At 39.9% G+C, this 14,046-nt stretch overlaps 3 non-coding genes across 3 annotated transcripts; all 3 read right to left on the bottom strand.

Annotated features, from left to right (window-relative positions):
* Positions 1-4,750: 4,750 nt before the first annotated feature.
* Positions 4,751-4,823, bottom strand: trnak-uuu (transfer RNA lysine (anticodon UUU)). Its single transcript has one exon. It is a non-coding gene; the product is annotated as a tRNA-Lys (tRNA).
* An 895-nt stretch (positions 4,824-5,718) lies between these two features.
* trnas-uga (transfer RNA serine (anticodon UGA)) lies at positions 5,719-5,800 on the bottom strand. Its single transcript has one exon. It is a non-coding gene; the product is annotated as a tRNA-Ser (tRNA).
* A 120-nt stretch (positions 5,801-5,920) lies between these two features.
* Positions 5,921-5,993, bottom strand: trnak-uuu (transfer RNA lysine (anticodon UUU)). The gene has a single exon. It is a non-coding gene; the product is annotated as a tRNA-Lys (tRNA).
* Between the last annotated feature and the right edge of the window lie 8,053 nt (positions 5,994-14,046).

The following is a 14,046-nucleotide window of genomic DNA, read 5'->3' on the forward strand; positions in this document are numbered from 1 at the left end:
TTCACAGTCTGTCAGATAGTTAATGGTACGTCTTGCCCACTCCTCGCTGTGAACTTCTTCAAGCGCCTGCTGCAAGAAACTGGAGCTGTTCCCAGCAGTTCTAGGCTTCAACAAAGTCACACACTTCCTGTCAAGTGCAAGGTGAGTGGTAAGAACAGCGGGGAATTTGTTTCTGTGGGAGGGATCTAGTTGTTTGAGGATCTCCGAACTCCAAGGGCAGACAGGAATCTTACACTTACTGCAGCGAGGGTAGTCTACTCCAATTAAATAATATCTCGAGTCAATATCAATGACTTCCCTCACTTTTGTGTAGATTCCTGAATGGTGCATCTTCCTATTGCACTGTGTGCACTTCAGAGGAATACCCCACATTCTCATTGGGGCCCACAGAAACATACGCTGTCTAAAGTAGGTGTTAGGATCAGGAGGTGAAGTTGTAGGCTTGCTGGGACTTGGTGGATGAAACCAGTTTTGAGAAAACTGCTGCTTAAGTCGTCCTGTGGCGTCATATAGACACTGCGCGATCCACTTCTGGTCTGCTGGCTTAATAACTCGACAGAACTGTTTGGGGAGAAAACTCACCCAATTCACTACTGGAGGCCTCAGGTTAATTTCCAGGGATGGTGTTTGAGGTGCAGTTTGTGGAACGCCTTGCTGCTCTTCAATGTATGCGGGTGATTCAGTAAATGATGTTGTTGGAGAAGGTGTTGGTGGATCCACAGATTCTGTCCCTGCAAGACTGGTACAAGGATGATTAGTTTCAATGTGGTGAAGAAGTCCAACCGCACCCCAGACTTTTGCACCACACTGGTCACAACATTCTTGGACATGGTAATCTGACAGATGTTCGGAGAAACAGTCCACATCAATGTCTTCACCACAAAGACCACACTTTATTGAAGAACTGCTCTCTGGGACTGATCTTGAGCCTGCACTGCTCTCTGGGACTGATCTTGAGCCTGCACTGCTCTCTGGGACTGATCTTGAGCCTGCACTGCTCTCTGGGGCTGGTTTTGCGCCTGCACTGCTCAGTGGTCTTGCCTGAGCACCTGCACTGCTCCATGAGGCTGGTCTTGCCTGAGCACCTGCACTGCTCTCTGGGACTGATCTTGCCTGCGCACCTGCACTGCTCCATGAGGCTGGTCTTGCCTGCGCACCTGCACTGCTCCATGAGGCTGGTCTTGCCTGCGCACCTGCACTGCTCCATGAGGCTGGTCTTGCCTGCGCACCTGCACTGCTCCATGAGGCTGGTCTTGCCTGCGCACCTGCACTGCTCCATGAGGCAGGTTTTGCACCTGCACTGCTCTGTGGTCCTCCTTGCATGCCTGCACTGCTCTGTGGTCCTGCTTGCATGCCTGCACTGCTCTGTGGTCCTGCTTGCATGCCTGCACTGCTCTGTGGTCCTGCTTGCATGCCTGCACTGCTCTGTGGTCCTGCTTGCATGCCTGCACTGCTCTGTGGTCCTGCTTGCATGCCTGCACTGCTCTGTGGTCCTGCTTGCATGCCTAACACTGTCTGCTCTGCTGACTGTAAAAAAAGCATTAGTGTTTTCCCTAGGATTAGTGTTTTCCCTAGGTCTAAAAATCTGCAAATTATCAAAATCAAAACTTTGCTGAAAAACATGTTGTACACAATTACTACATGCAAACTGTCGTCTGATTCATAGGTTGTTGTTCTTTAAGGAAAGTAATACACCTTTAAGTAGAATTGTAAAAACACCCACCTTCAGGTCTTTGTGCAGGCATCTTTTTACTGCGAGTTAAATTGACATTTATATGCATTTTATTCAAGTAACCTGTTATACCATTATAAAGACCTCACTGATTTACATTAAAAGCTAAGAAATTAATCTAGTGTACTGACAGCATTTGCACTAAATTGCACAGCTTTGCTCAGTTTGTGCGCATTATATATATATATATATATATATATATATATATATATATATATACACACACACCTTTTTCTGACTATTATTTCATGTCAGGCTTTACAGCTCAAATAATGAACATTTTTCTCTTATTAAAAAATGTTTTTAAATTAGTAATGATCACCAGCATAGGTAAAATAATCACATTCATTACATACCTTATGATAACCACATTTGCAAGTGATTATTTTCCCAAATATATCATATGCACAGGTCTGTTTGTGTAATGGACAGTTATTAATTCTTTCCAAGGCATGCTTCCACTTCTTCGCCCCTGGCTTCTTGCCTGTTGAGAAGTGGTACTTCCCTTGGGCATACTTGCACATGATGTCATGCCAGTATGAGTCTGGTTTACCAGTCTTAGTCATGTCTATAAATATGAAACAACAGGGTAAATACGAGACAACTTGAGAACAACTTCAGAGAGATACAAATGAAATGAAATTTAAAGAAAAGGCTTAGGGGAAAACATTTAAGACAAATTTTATGTAGAAGAGGGATTTTACACATGGATGGTTGTCAAATTATGTATGTTTGTTAATTTAACCATGTTAAAAGACAATTTTTAAACTATGGTAAATAGAATGAATGATTACGTTGCACTAAATTCAAATTGGTGCAATGAGGGGTGCAGTGAGAGGTGCAGTGAGAGGTGCAGTGTGCAGTGAGACGTGAGGTGCAGTGAGAGGTGAGATGCAGTGAGGGGTGCAGTGAGTGGTGCAGTGAGAGGTGCAGTGAGAGATGAGATGCAGTGAGGGGTGCAGTGAGTGGTGCAGTGAGAGGTGCAGTGAGAGATGAGATGCCGTGAGGGGTGCAGTGAGTGGTGCAGTGAGAGGTGCAGTGAGAGGTGAGATGCAGTGAGGGGTGCAGTGAGAGGTGCAGTGAGAGGTGCAGTGAGAGGTGGGGTGCAGTGAGTGGTGCAGTGAGAGGTGAGGTGCAGTGAGAGGTGAGGTGCAGTGAGAGGTGAGATGCAGTGAGAGGTGCAGTGAGGGGTGCAGTGTGCAGTGAGAGGTGAGATGCAGTGAGAGGTGAGATGCAGTGAGAGGTGAGATGCAGTGAGAGGTGAGATGCAGTGAGAGGTGAGATGGAGTGAGAGGTGAGATGGAGTGAGAGGTGAGATGGAGTGAGAGGTGCAGTGAGGGGTGCAGTGAGAGGTGAGATGCAGTGAGAGGTGCAGTGAGGGGTGCAGTGTGCAGTGAGAGGTGAGATGCAGTGAGAGGTGAGATGCAGTGAGGGGTGCAGTGAGAGGTGCAGTGAGGGGTGCAGTGAGAGATGAGAGGTGAAGTGAGAGGAGCAGGGCCAGGGAGAAGAGAAGGCCCAAGGAGAGGGCAAGGTAAAGGTGTAAGAATGTGTGGTGGTGGCATTCCAAGGGCTGCAAGAACAGTAGTCAGTGATGAAATCCGTGCCACTATCATTGACCATGTAATCAACCACGGTCTTTCACTAAGAGAGGCTGGAAAAAAGTAAAGTTACTGTACATGTGGACATACAATTCCCAACCAAGAAATGTAGTGTAAAAACGGTGGACTGCATGTTTTGCATGTTTTTCAAACTGAAACACTAAAGTCTATGAAGTTTTTGTAATGTCAACAATAGCCAGTATTTTGAAACTGGGTGTACTTTGATTGACTGCATGTACCTTGTGACGTGAAAACAAGTGTTATTCTTTGACAGAATAATTTCATTCTGAGTCTGAGTCAGATTTTCAGTGTTTTGGTAAAGTTAGTGTATGCAGAGAAAGATGTGTTCTATTTTGAAATGAAGAGTGTGTTTTTCAAAATGTGTTTTTGAGAAGAAAATCGTCCATTTGGCCAATTGTGTTTTGTGGGTGTGAGTCTGTTTTAAGAGTTTAGAAAAATTATCTGAAGTATGGGTAAGCGCTTGTTAGCGATTGAAAAAAAAAAACTAATAAATTGAAAACAGTAAAAAGCAACAGAGAGTAAAAATAAAGCAGTTCATTATGTAAAAATTATAACATAATTAGTTTCTAAAGTTATTAGGCTTTTTATTACGGTTTTATTTGTACACTCTATGGTTAATACAAAACAAGTCACCACTCTGTATTTTAACATTAATCATCATAGGAATTATTATCCTCATTTATAGTCCATATACTGTTATCTTAAACCAGTCCGGCTAAGCTTTTGCAGTATGAAGGCCGCGATTTATATCACTATATCAAAACATGGCCTCCGAACTCTATATAAGTGTTAAAACAACGAATTACAAATAAAGATAGCTGAATTAAACGTGTGCAACCTAAACCGAGTTTGAACTGTAATGTCCAACGAATAGATAATTTTTCTCTTTCACGTTAAAATGTTAATTAAACTGTACTTGCCTGCATCAAAACACAAAACCGTCTCAGGTAGTGATGGGGTGAATGACGAGTCCTTTTCGCGCCGTCGCTCTTTATGACGGTGGTCACGAGACTATGTTTCGGCCAATGACTGTTTTGGCCCGTCCAGCCAATGGCTGTTTTGCCCCGCTGTTCGGAACTGTTAGGACCCGCTGTTCGGAACTGTTAGGACGTAATTTAGGATTGTTAGGACCTGTGTTAGGAATTGTTAGGACTTATTTAGATTGTGTTAGGAATTGTTAGGACTTATTTAGATTGTGTTAGGACTTGTGTTAGGACTTGTAACAAATGGTTAGGAATAGTTAGGCTGTCCATTCGCCGGAGGGTACGGCCACGACTACAAGCTTTCTGAAAGGGGCATGTCGTTTGGCTTGCTGCCTTGCAGCGTCGCTGCCCGAGGCCAGTGTAGATCAGCAAGAACTCAACAACAAAACGTACCGCTCCACAAAAAGAGGCTCGTTCACCCGAACAGGGACTTGAACCCTGGACCCTCAGATTAAAAGTCTGATGCTTTACCGACTGAGCTATCCGGGCTCTTGCTCGAGAAGCGTGCGTGCTGCGTGCGAACGCACAGCAAAATGAATCGTATTGGCGCAGAAAAAAGAGTGTCCTCCAATGCATTGCGTTTCCTTCTTCGAAGATTCAGAACGGCCGTCAAAACGTCTGCTATGTCAAAATATATTTGCAAATTAGTGGGAATGCAGCCTATTAGACTGATGATAATAGTCATTAAAGGAAAATAATGTTAGGAAAAAGAACAAAAACTCACTGCTACTTGTCTGGAAAGCCTCTTCACACGCTTCAATGCTATTGACTTGCCGCGCTCTTATCGTTATTGTAAACTTGTGTCAAAGGCGCAGTTGTTTGTAGCAAATAGCAAGCCCGCGGCACTCTAGGTAACAGCCAGCGAGTGTACTGACACCTAGCGATTAGAAAATATACACGCACCATATTCTCTCTGAAGTAAGATTCTTCCGAAATAAATAGGAGTGTTTCGTTTTCAGCCTTTTCTCTAAGGGTTCGAACCTGAGAGCTCATGCTTTCAAAGAAGGTCCCAGTTTCAATTCACTCGAACATCCAGAGCACATCAAGGGCACGCGCCGTGCACAAAATGAGTAGGCCGAAGGACGGGGTGAGGAGAGGTGGTGACATGGAGCTCAATTTCAATGGCACCCAGAAAACCTTGCCGTGACCCGGATTCGCTGCGGCCACAACGCAGAGTACTAACCACTATACGATCACGGCGAGCTACCGGTCTACCCGACGTGTCCCTGACTACAAAGGGGCCTTGTCATCTTTAGCTTGCAGACAAAACTGTTTCTTACCAACATTACTTTATTCAAGGGTAATCCTGTAACAGTGACTTTTTTTCCTTTTATAAAGTTTAAGCTAGGCCTCCAGAAGGTTAGAAACTAAAGAAGACTGTCAACGTAGTCGACAGGATTCGAACCTGCGCGGGGAGACCCCAATGGATTTCAAGTCCATCGCCTTAACCACTCGGCCCCGACTACAAGCTGTCTGAAAGGGGCATGTCGTTTGGCTTGGTGCCTTGCAGCGTCGCTGCCCGAGGCCAGTGTAGATCAGCAAGAACTCAACAACAAAACGTACCGCTCCACAAAAAGAGGCTCGTTCACCCGAACAGGGACTTGAACCCTGGACCCTCAGATTAAAAGTCTGATGCTTTACCGACTGAGCTATCCAGGCTCTTGCTCGAGAAGCGTGCGTGCTGCGTGCGAACGCACAGCAAAATGAATCGTATTGGCGCAGAAAAAAGAGTGTCCTCCAATGCATTGCGTTTCCTTCTTCGAAGATTCAGAACGGCCGTCAAAACCTCTGGTATGTCAAAATATATTTGCAAATTAGTGAGAATGCAGCCTATTAGACTGATGATAATAGTCATTAAAGGAAAATAATGCTAGGAAAAAGAACAAAAACTCACTGCTACTTGTCTGGAAAGCCTCTTCACACGCTTCAATGCTGTTGACTTGCCGCGCTCTTATCGTTATTGTAAACTTGTGTCAAAGGCGCAGTTGTTTGTAGCAAATAGCAAGCCCGCGGCACTCTAGGTAACAGCCAGCGAGTGTACTGACACCTAGCGATTAGAAAATATACACGCACCATATTCTCTCTGAAACAAGATTCTTCCGAAATCAATAGGAGCGTTTCGTTTTCAGTCTTTTCTCTAAGGGTTCGAACCTGAGAACTCATGCTTTCAAAGAAGGTCCCAGTTTCAATTCACTCGAACATCCAGAGCACATCAAGGACACGCGCCGTGCACAAAAAGAGTAAAACTCACCGGATTCGAACCGGGGTTGCTGCGGCCACAATGCAGAGTACTAACCACTATACGATCACAGCGAGCTACCGGTCTACCCGACATGTCCCAGACTACAAAGGGGCGTTGTCATCTTTAGCTTGTAGACAAAACTGTTTCTTACCAACATAACTCTTTACAAGGGTAATCCTGTAACAGTGACTTTTTTTCCTTTTATAAAGTTTAAGCTAGGCCTCCAGAAGGTTACAAACTAAAGCAGGCGCATGCTGTCAATGCTGGAAAGCATCTTCACATGGTTTTATCGTTACTGTAAACTTGCGTCAAAAGCCATGTTGTTTGGAACAAATAGCAAGCCCACGGCACTCTAGGTAACAGCCAGTGAGTGTACTGACACCTAGCGATTAGAAAATATACAGCGTATAATTAATGTTTTATTATTGTTTTGAAGTTATTTTAGTTATTTGAAAATTACTTATGTTGCCTTTGAAATTAAGGCACAAGAGATGTAATTCTAGTATATAGTGTGAATATATACATTTATTGTGTGAAACTCTAGGAACTCGCTTTAAGAATAAAATTAAAAGGCAGACACGTGAGTGAACTTTAGCAACTGTGGCCCATCCCAAATCGACAGGAATTTTGACAATTACCGCATGATAGTTACCAAATTTGTAAATGATTCAGCAGCAGTAGAAAAAATAACTATGTTTGCTTTCTCACTATTCTACTCTTTCTTGCTTTTTACAGAGGTTAAAAGTAATAAAGGAGAGATTTCCCCTTTAGACTCTCGGTTTGGAGATAGAATTTCACAGAATCTATCTTTGAGACCGACTGCACCTCATCCTACACATAGTTCCACACTACCCATGCCTGGAAAAGAGCCCACATTCTTTACAAGTAAGTTTATGGTCTTTATACATATACTATTTCAAATGAAGTGACCGAAAAATGTGTTTGGACATTTGTTTGAATGTTCTTGCCTTTTATTACAAAATATCAACCGAAGTGGCATTTAATTTTGGGTTCATGTGCACAATACATGTTGTTACTCTGCTAGGACACCCATGTGGACTTGAAGATGAAGATGAGCTGATTTAATTCATTATTTAGATGTTAGAAGATCTTTAAAGAAGGAGCTGCATTATGACTGGATGATTATAAATGAGTAAATGAATGAAGTAATACTTAAGTCATGCTGTCAGAACTATACTGACTGAATATGAATTTAACAGAATAAATTAGTGACGGAATAATGTTATTTGACTTGTTAGGTGAGCATTGTTCATGAAATACATTTACCAAAGGGTATGCAAATTGCAGACACATTTTCCCTCAGGTGACCGCATATACATTATTATTCAAATATTTGTATCATTTAAATTGCATGTATATTGTCATGTAATCGTATTGTTATCGTGTTGAATGGATTGTGACGATAAGAAACAGTACACCTAACAAGTCAAAGAACATTATTCCGTCACTAATTTATTCTGTTAAATATATGCTTAAAATATATGTTAACAGTGCAGTAAGATGTAATGTGCAGTAGTATGGAGGACCAAACCTGCAATTAAAAATGAATCAATAAATGAATTAATAAATAGATAGATAAATAAATGTGATAATAGGAAAATAAATAAAGGAATAAAAGACTTGATAAAATAAACATGATTCATTTTAATCAAATGTATTTTTGTATATTTTTCCCCTAATTTATAATTTTTTGCTTTTATATTTTAATGTATTTGTATTATTTTTAATTGTATTTATTTATTATTTTATTTATTTGTTTGTTCCATTTATTCTTATATTTATTTATGCATTCATTTATTTGTTTATTTATTTATTCCAATGTGTTTTTATTTCCAGATTTATTTATTTTAATCTTTATTTATTTTTAATTTTCTTTCTTTAGTTTTATATCTATTCTTACATTTTGATGTGCATGATAATTAGGTTGGTTGGTCTTGCTGACCAAATATAAATATTAATTAACAAATAAATAAAAGCAGAAAATAAATTAAGGGAAATAATACAAAAATTAGTTTGGTAAAGAATAAATCATATTTATTTTATCAAGTCGTTTATTCCTTTATTTATTTTCCTATTATCAAATTTATCTTTTTATTTGTTTACATGTTTATTTATTAATTTTTAATTTCTGCGGGTTTGGTCCTCCTATAATGTAATTAATATCAGACACACACATATATTACATTTAAATTAGAAACAAATATATATATATATATATGTGTACAATTTAATGGTATAATTTAACATTTTTAATTAGTTAACTTGTTAACTTTTTATATATACATATATACATTTTTAAAGCAATTTAAATAATGAATATTAAATAATGCAAATTTAATAAACAGTACGTGCTCTAAGGCTGCATTTATTCAGTTAAGAAACAGTAATATTATGGAATATTATAGCATTGTAAAATAACTCTTTTATGTATATCACTGATGCTTTAGTATTAACTGTCTTATTTCATTTTGTTACTGTAAGTATTTAAATGCTTATGCTGAGACACCAATGAATACATTCTGATTTCAGAACAGCATCATGAAGAAAACAGTGTTCTTCCCAGGGAAAGTCAAAGTGTCTTTCAGGAAAGGCCCGTCGGGCCATTTACGCCGGGACCCATCAGAAGAGGCAAAAAGAATTAAAGACAACCCTTCACTGCAGGACAAGTCAACACCTCAAAGAGAAGATCTGGTCAAGTTGAACGCCCGTTCTCTTGTGTTACATAGAGGAGGGGATGTCTCTGACAAGCAAGAGGTGTTGGGAGAATGCATTCTTCAGTTCGGCAAGTACAAGGGCAAGTCTTTCAAGTTGTTATTAGAGAATGATGTCAGCTATGCTTTGTACCTGTCCGAGAAGGTTGAGGAAGAAGAACAGGCTGGGCAGTTCAACCCAGAGGGTCCATGCAAGGATAGCCTCATTTCCTTTCTTGAGTATTCAAGAAGCTTCAAGGAAATTGAAGATCTTAAACAGTATCTGTCTCAAAGGCCAGACGCAGTGCCTTTTTTGACAGAGGATGACAATACTGTTGGATTTGGATCCAGAGCACAAGACACTTGGAGGAAGATTTGGGATACCAGGGCAGACGGAAATGCTTTCTTTATAATGAGGCAGAAGTGTGTGCCAGGCAGCAAAATGTACAATTTGCAGCAGTATCTTTTAAAACAGCAGCAAAAACAGATGACCAAAAACACTCCTCCGATGCCCTCACCATCAGCTTCCGCTGCAAGATGAAGGGGGTGGATTGGAATCCACTGCTGCTTCAATGTATATGTAATGATTGATTATAATTAAGGTATTAATCAATATTTTTCCTTCTAAATATCAAATGAATTGAATGACTTCTCTGGAGATTTTACTTTATTTATATAAGTTACCAGTGTGATTACTGAAATGTTCTTTTCATGTATTCTTTAATGTCTGTATTTGATATCTGAATGCAGTGCTTGCTTATTTAACACAGCTTCCAGAAATGAAATAGGGACTTGTTTTGTGTTTGAGAAAGGTCTTCAATGTGTTTAAACATATAGTGGTCATTGAAGCCAATCGTTTAAGGGGCCATTTCTTTGTTAAAGCCTTTCTTTCCAGTTAGACTAAAGTTTAGCTATCCTTGAGAGAAAGAAGGTTACCCTTAATAACAAACTATCATTTAGATGGAAGTGAATCAATCAAAACTAACTTTAGCTGGAAAAAACATTTTTCAAGAGCCACTATAAAACCAAACCAATCTCTGTTACCTTAAATTATATCTTTATCTCTGTAAAGCTGCTTTGAAACAATCTACATTGTTAAAAGCGCTATATAAATGAGGATGACTTGACTTGACTTGACTTGTATTGTGTTTGAGAAAGGTCTTCAATGTGTTAAAACATATAGGGGTCATTGAACCCAATCGTTTAAGGGGCCATTTCTTTGTTAAAGCCTTTCTTTCCAGTTAGACTAAAGTTTAGCTATCCTTGAGAGAAAGAACGCATTATCTTGATGTTTTGAGAGGACTCTCCTGTTTATAGTGAGAGCCTGGCCAAATCCAACCTTGGAAAAGCTGTGTGTCGGTGTGTGTGTTAGTCTTCTTGGTTACAGGTTAAGGAACCACTGGCATTATTGGAGATTGACTGAGTTGTTGTTCTGGACATGCTGGCGCCCAGCAACCCAAATCTGCGACCTGGAAGGTCATGACGTGCCTAACTTCAGCTGCATAATCGATGGAGATATGCTTCAGTCTATCTGTATATGTGTGGAAAATTACTGTGTTTATCTATTTCATAGCCAATGAGAATCATTCATCCTGTAAGCAATGACGTCGCTTAGACCTTGGAAATCGTATAACTGCTGTGATCTTTGTAACTGTAAGCGGGGCGGCCTACGAACTCCTGTGCGAGTATTGAAGCTGACTTCTGCTGATGAAACTGCAAACTATCTTCAGTAAATATTTTCTTTAATTTTTTATAATTCTGACTCTGGGTCTTCATTCTTCATATCTGGTTCTGGGTCTTTAACTGTATACCCCTTACAGTTTGGTGGAGGATGCGGCGGGCAATCATTCCGTGGTGACATCTCTGGCAAATCAACACACAAGGTAGTAAGCTTTTATTAATTGTTAGGGCTGTCTGACTGGAAGAGATTTTGAAGGAGAGCGGGAGAGCCTTCACTCCGATGAGGCGAGTGAAGGAGTAAGTAGCCTTCACTCCGATGAGGCGAGTGAAGGAGTAAGTTGTAGGCCTACTGCTGAGAGGATAAGAAGTCGCTGAGAGCGTCGTTAAGGGTAATGGCAGCAGACAGCGCAAGCGAAGCGTGCTCTGTGTGGGCCCCGCTGGGCATTAATGGTGTAGCACCACCCCAGCAGAGTACGTCCCTGGACGGGAGGTCCAGTATCACCGTAAACCTGCTCAATCTCTTCCATCTCAGATAGGGGATCCCCGAATTTAGTGAATCAGGCAGTTAGGGATACTAACAAAAATAGGGTTGTTTGCCAGGGATGCATCAGGAACGATCCCGAGAGAGAAAAAAAAAAGAAAAAAAAGTTGTGACCCAAATTGGCATGGACCAGTATATGTAACTGTGATTTTGGAGTATACTCTGCAGTTTCATCACGGAGAAGCCAAGCTGTGTTGTTCAAAGATCGCCGCCTCCATTTCTGCAATGACTTCAGGTGAGTTTGAACTGTTATTAAGATATGGCAGACAAACTGAGTAACTTGATCAGTAACCTGAACAGTCCTGAAACTAATAGTGAGACAGAAAAGAGCGAACGCTGTAAGCAGCTGTGCTCTGAAGCCCTCACTTCAGAGAAATTTGCAGAAATTATTAAGTAAATGGTTGTCTTGATAAGTTTTGCTTCTGTTTGGAAATTTAAACAACAACTTGACTGGCTACAAACAAACAAAGAAACTGAAAAATTAAAATGTTTAGCCTTGTATTGCTTACGATGATTACAAAAAGCAAGTATATTAAATTATGGGTCGAAGATCATTTCCTTGGACAAGTGTGACTAAAGTTAAACAGACACTTTGTGAAAACAACTTAGAATATTTTGCAGCTTATGACAATTAATGTTCTGCCAATAATAATGATGAAGATTATGATTGGGCTATTATGATTAAATCAGCCACTGGTGGACTGTAAAAGAATACAGAGAACTGCTTATCAGCTCGGTTTGCATTCCTGTTTGGGACACACTGCTTCAAGGGTGTGCAGTAAGTTGGAGCCGAGAGTGTTTTAATGGTGGTCATCAGGACCATTTAATACGTAACTGTAAATGCCCACCGAGAAGGTGTTTAAAATGTGATAAAATGACAACACATTTTTGGTAATAATATTGGTTTGAAAGTAGATCAGTGTTTAAATGACGACAGTGACATTTTTCGTCTGAGAAATAAGAGATAAAAAGGTCAAAAGATTGAAGTCTTAAAGTGAATCCTTTTGAAGAAAATATCTATAATAGTAATTTCTATAATAGTAATTTCTATAAGTGAATTGATGAATACAGGTTCATGTAAAATTAATGACTCCAACAGATGTGAGTTGCAAAATATATCAAAGTAACTAAAAGGATGATTGTGTTGTAATTAAACATTTTAAAAAGGTTTTAGATGATATAGAGAGACTAATCTCACAGATGATTTACAATAACTGCAAAAGTATCACAAGCAGAGAGTGCTTGCCTCGTCAAACTTATAGTGTGAATCCTAATTGGAGATTGATAAACTCCAAGAGAAAACTAAAGTCAAATATTAAACTATGGTTGAGAACTTGACAATTAAAATTGAGATTGAGAAATGTGAAACGTTATTGAGAACTAGAATAATTATTTTTATGTAAGAACAAATAAGCAGAAGTAGTAGGCTACTGAATTAACAGTTGCTAAATGTAAAATGTGTTGAAAGGCATCTGATTAAACAAACAGCTTGAAAAGTTGACCATGAAAGAGCTAGAAGCTGATGTTTTGCTTTCAAAAGATAAGTCTGCTATTGGCTGTAATGAAACAGTTCGCTTATCTAAATCTGATGTGTGCTGTGGCTGAAACAGCCAGTGCGACAGATACTCAATCTGAATGGAAATTTGTAATGTCTAGATTCCCTGACGTGGGCAAAAGACAACTGTAAAACTATGTTTATTTGAAAACACATGTAATTTCTGGCAAAGATGCCTTAAGCTGGGATAGAGTTAAAAGATGGTAGATAAAAAGTTTGATGTTAGAAGTATATGAGAGAGCAGTGTACCAGTCTTGAATGCCTCAGAGTCTCTCTCTCATTCAATGTCATCTAAAAGCTGTTATCTGAGCCTGTGTCATAAGTGATAATAAGCTATTTATAGTAAAGCACAGTGTTTCAGTTGAAAACCATAGACACAGAGATGTTAAAAGAAATCATTACCATTCAGAGGGCAATTTGTATTTAAATGTTAAAAATGTTAAAAGTAAAACTGAATGACTTTAAAGAAGTCTTTAAAATAATACAGACCTTAAACGATAGAGGTGACATTTTGATTAGCGTATTTTAGGACCAGTAACAACTTTGTCTCATTTAGTCTCCACAATTCAGGACCGATGGCTCCGGCTACAGATGAAGTACACTGAATGTACGGCTGTGATCTAAATTCACTGAGTATAGTCTAAGTAGCTAGGTTGCTGCTTTTAAGATAGTTAATGGATTTAAGTGATTAAATACTGTTGTTATTAACCTGTCTCCCTGTGAACACTATTAGGCAATCGGAATGGCTCTGGTGACTCTTGAACGTGCCTTTCCTAAGCTCCAGAAAACAGCTGAGTTCTGTTGAAGAAAACTGATTGTATTGGGAAAGAGCGGTCACCAGTGTGTACGTGTGTACGAGTGGCTACTCAATGACGGGATGATCTTCCTGGCCAGGGGACAGCCTAACGCAGGGGGTCACGAACATTGGGCACCTCCGGATGGAGGTGTTATTTGTGAGAAAGGTATGAGAGTTGAGCGCTGAT

The sequence above is a fragment of the Siphateles boraxobius genome, unplaced genomic scaffold (genome assembly GCF_051911475.1).
Source record: "Siphateles boraxobius isolate OS27281-9 unplaced genomic scaffold, OSU_SipBor_1 23, whole genome shotgun sequence".
NCBI lineage: Eukaryota > Metazoa > Chordata > Actinopteri > Cypriniformes > Leuciscidae > Siphateles > Siphateles boraxobius.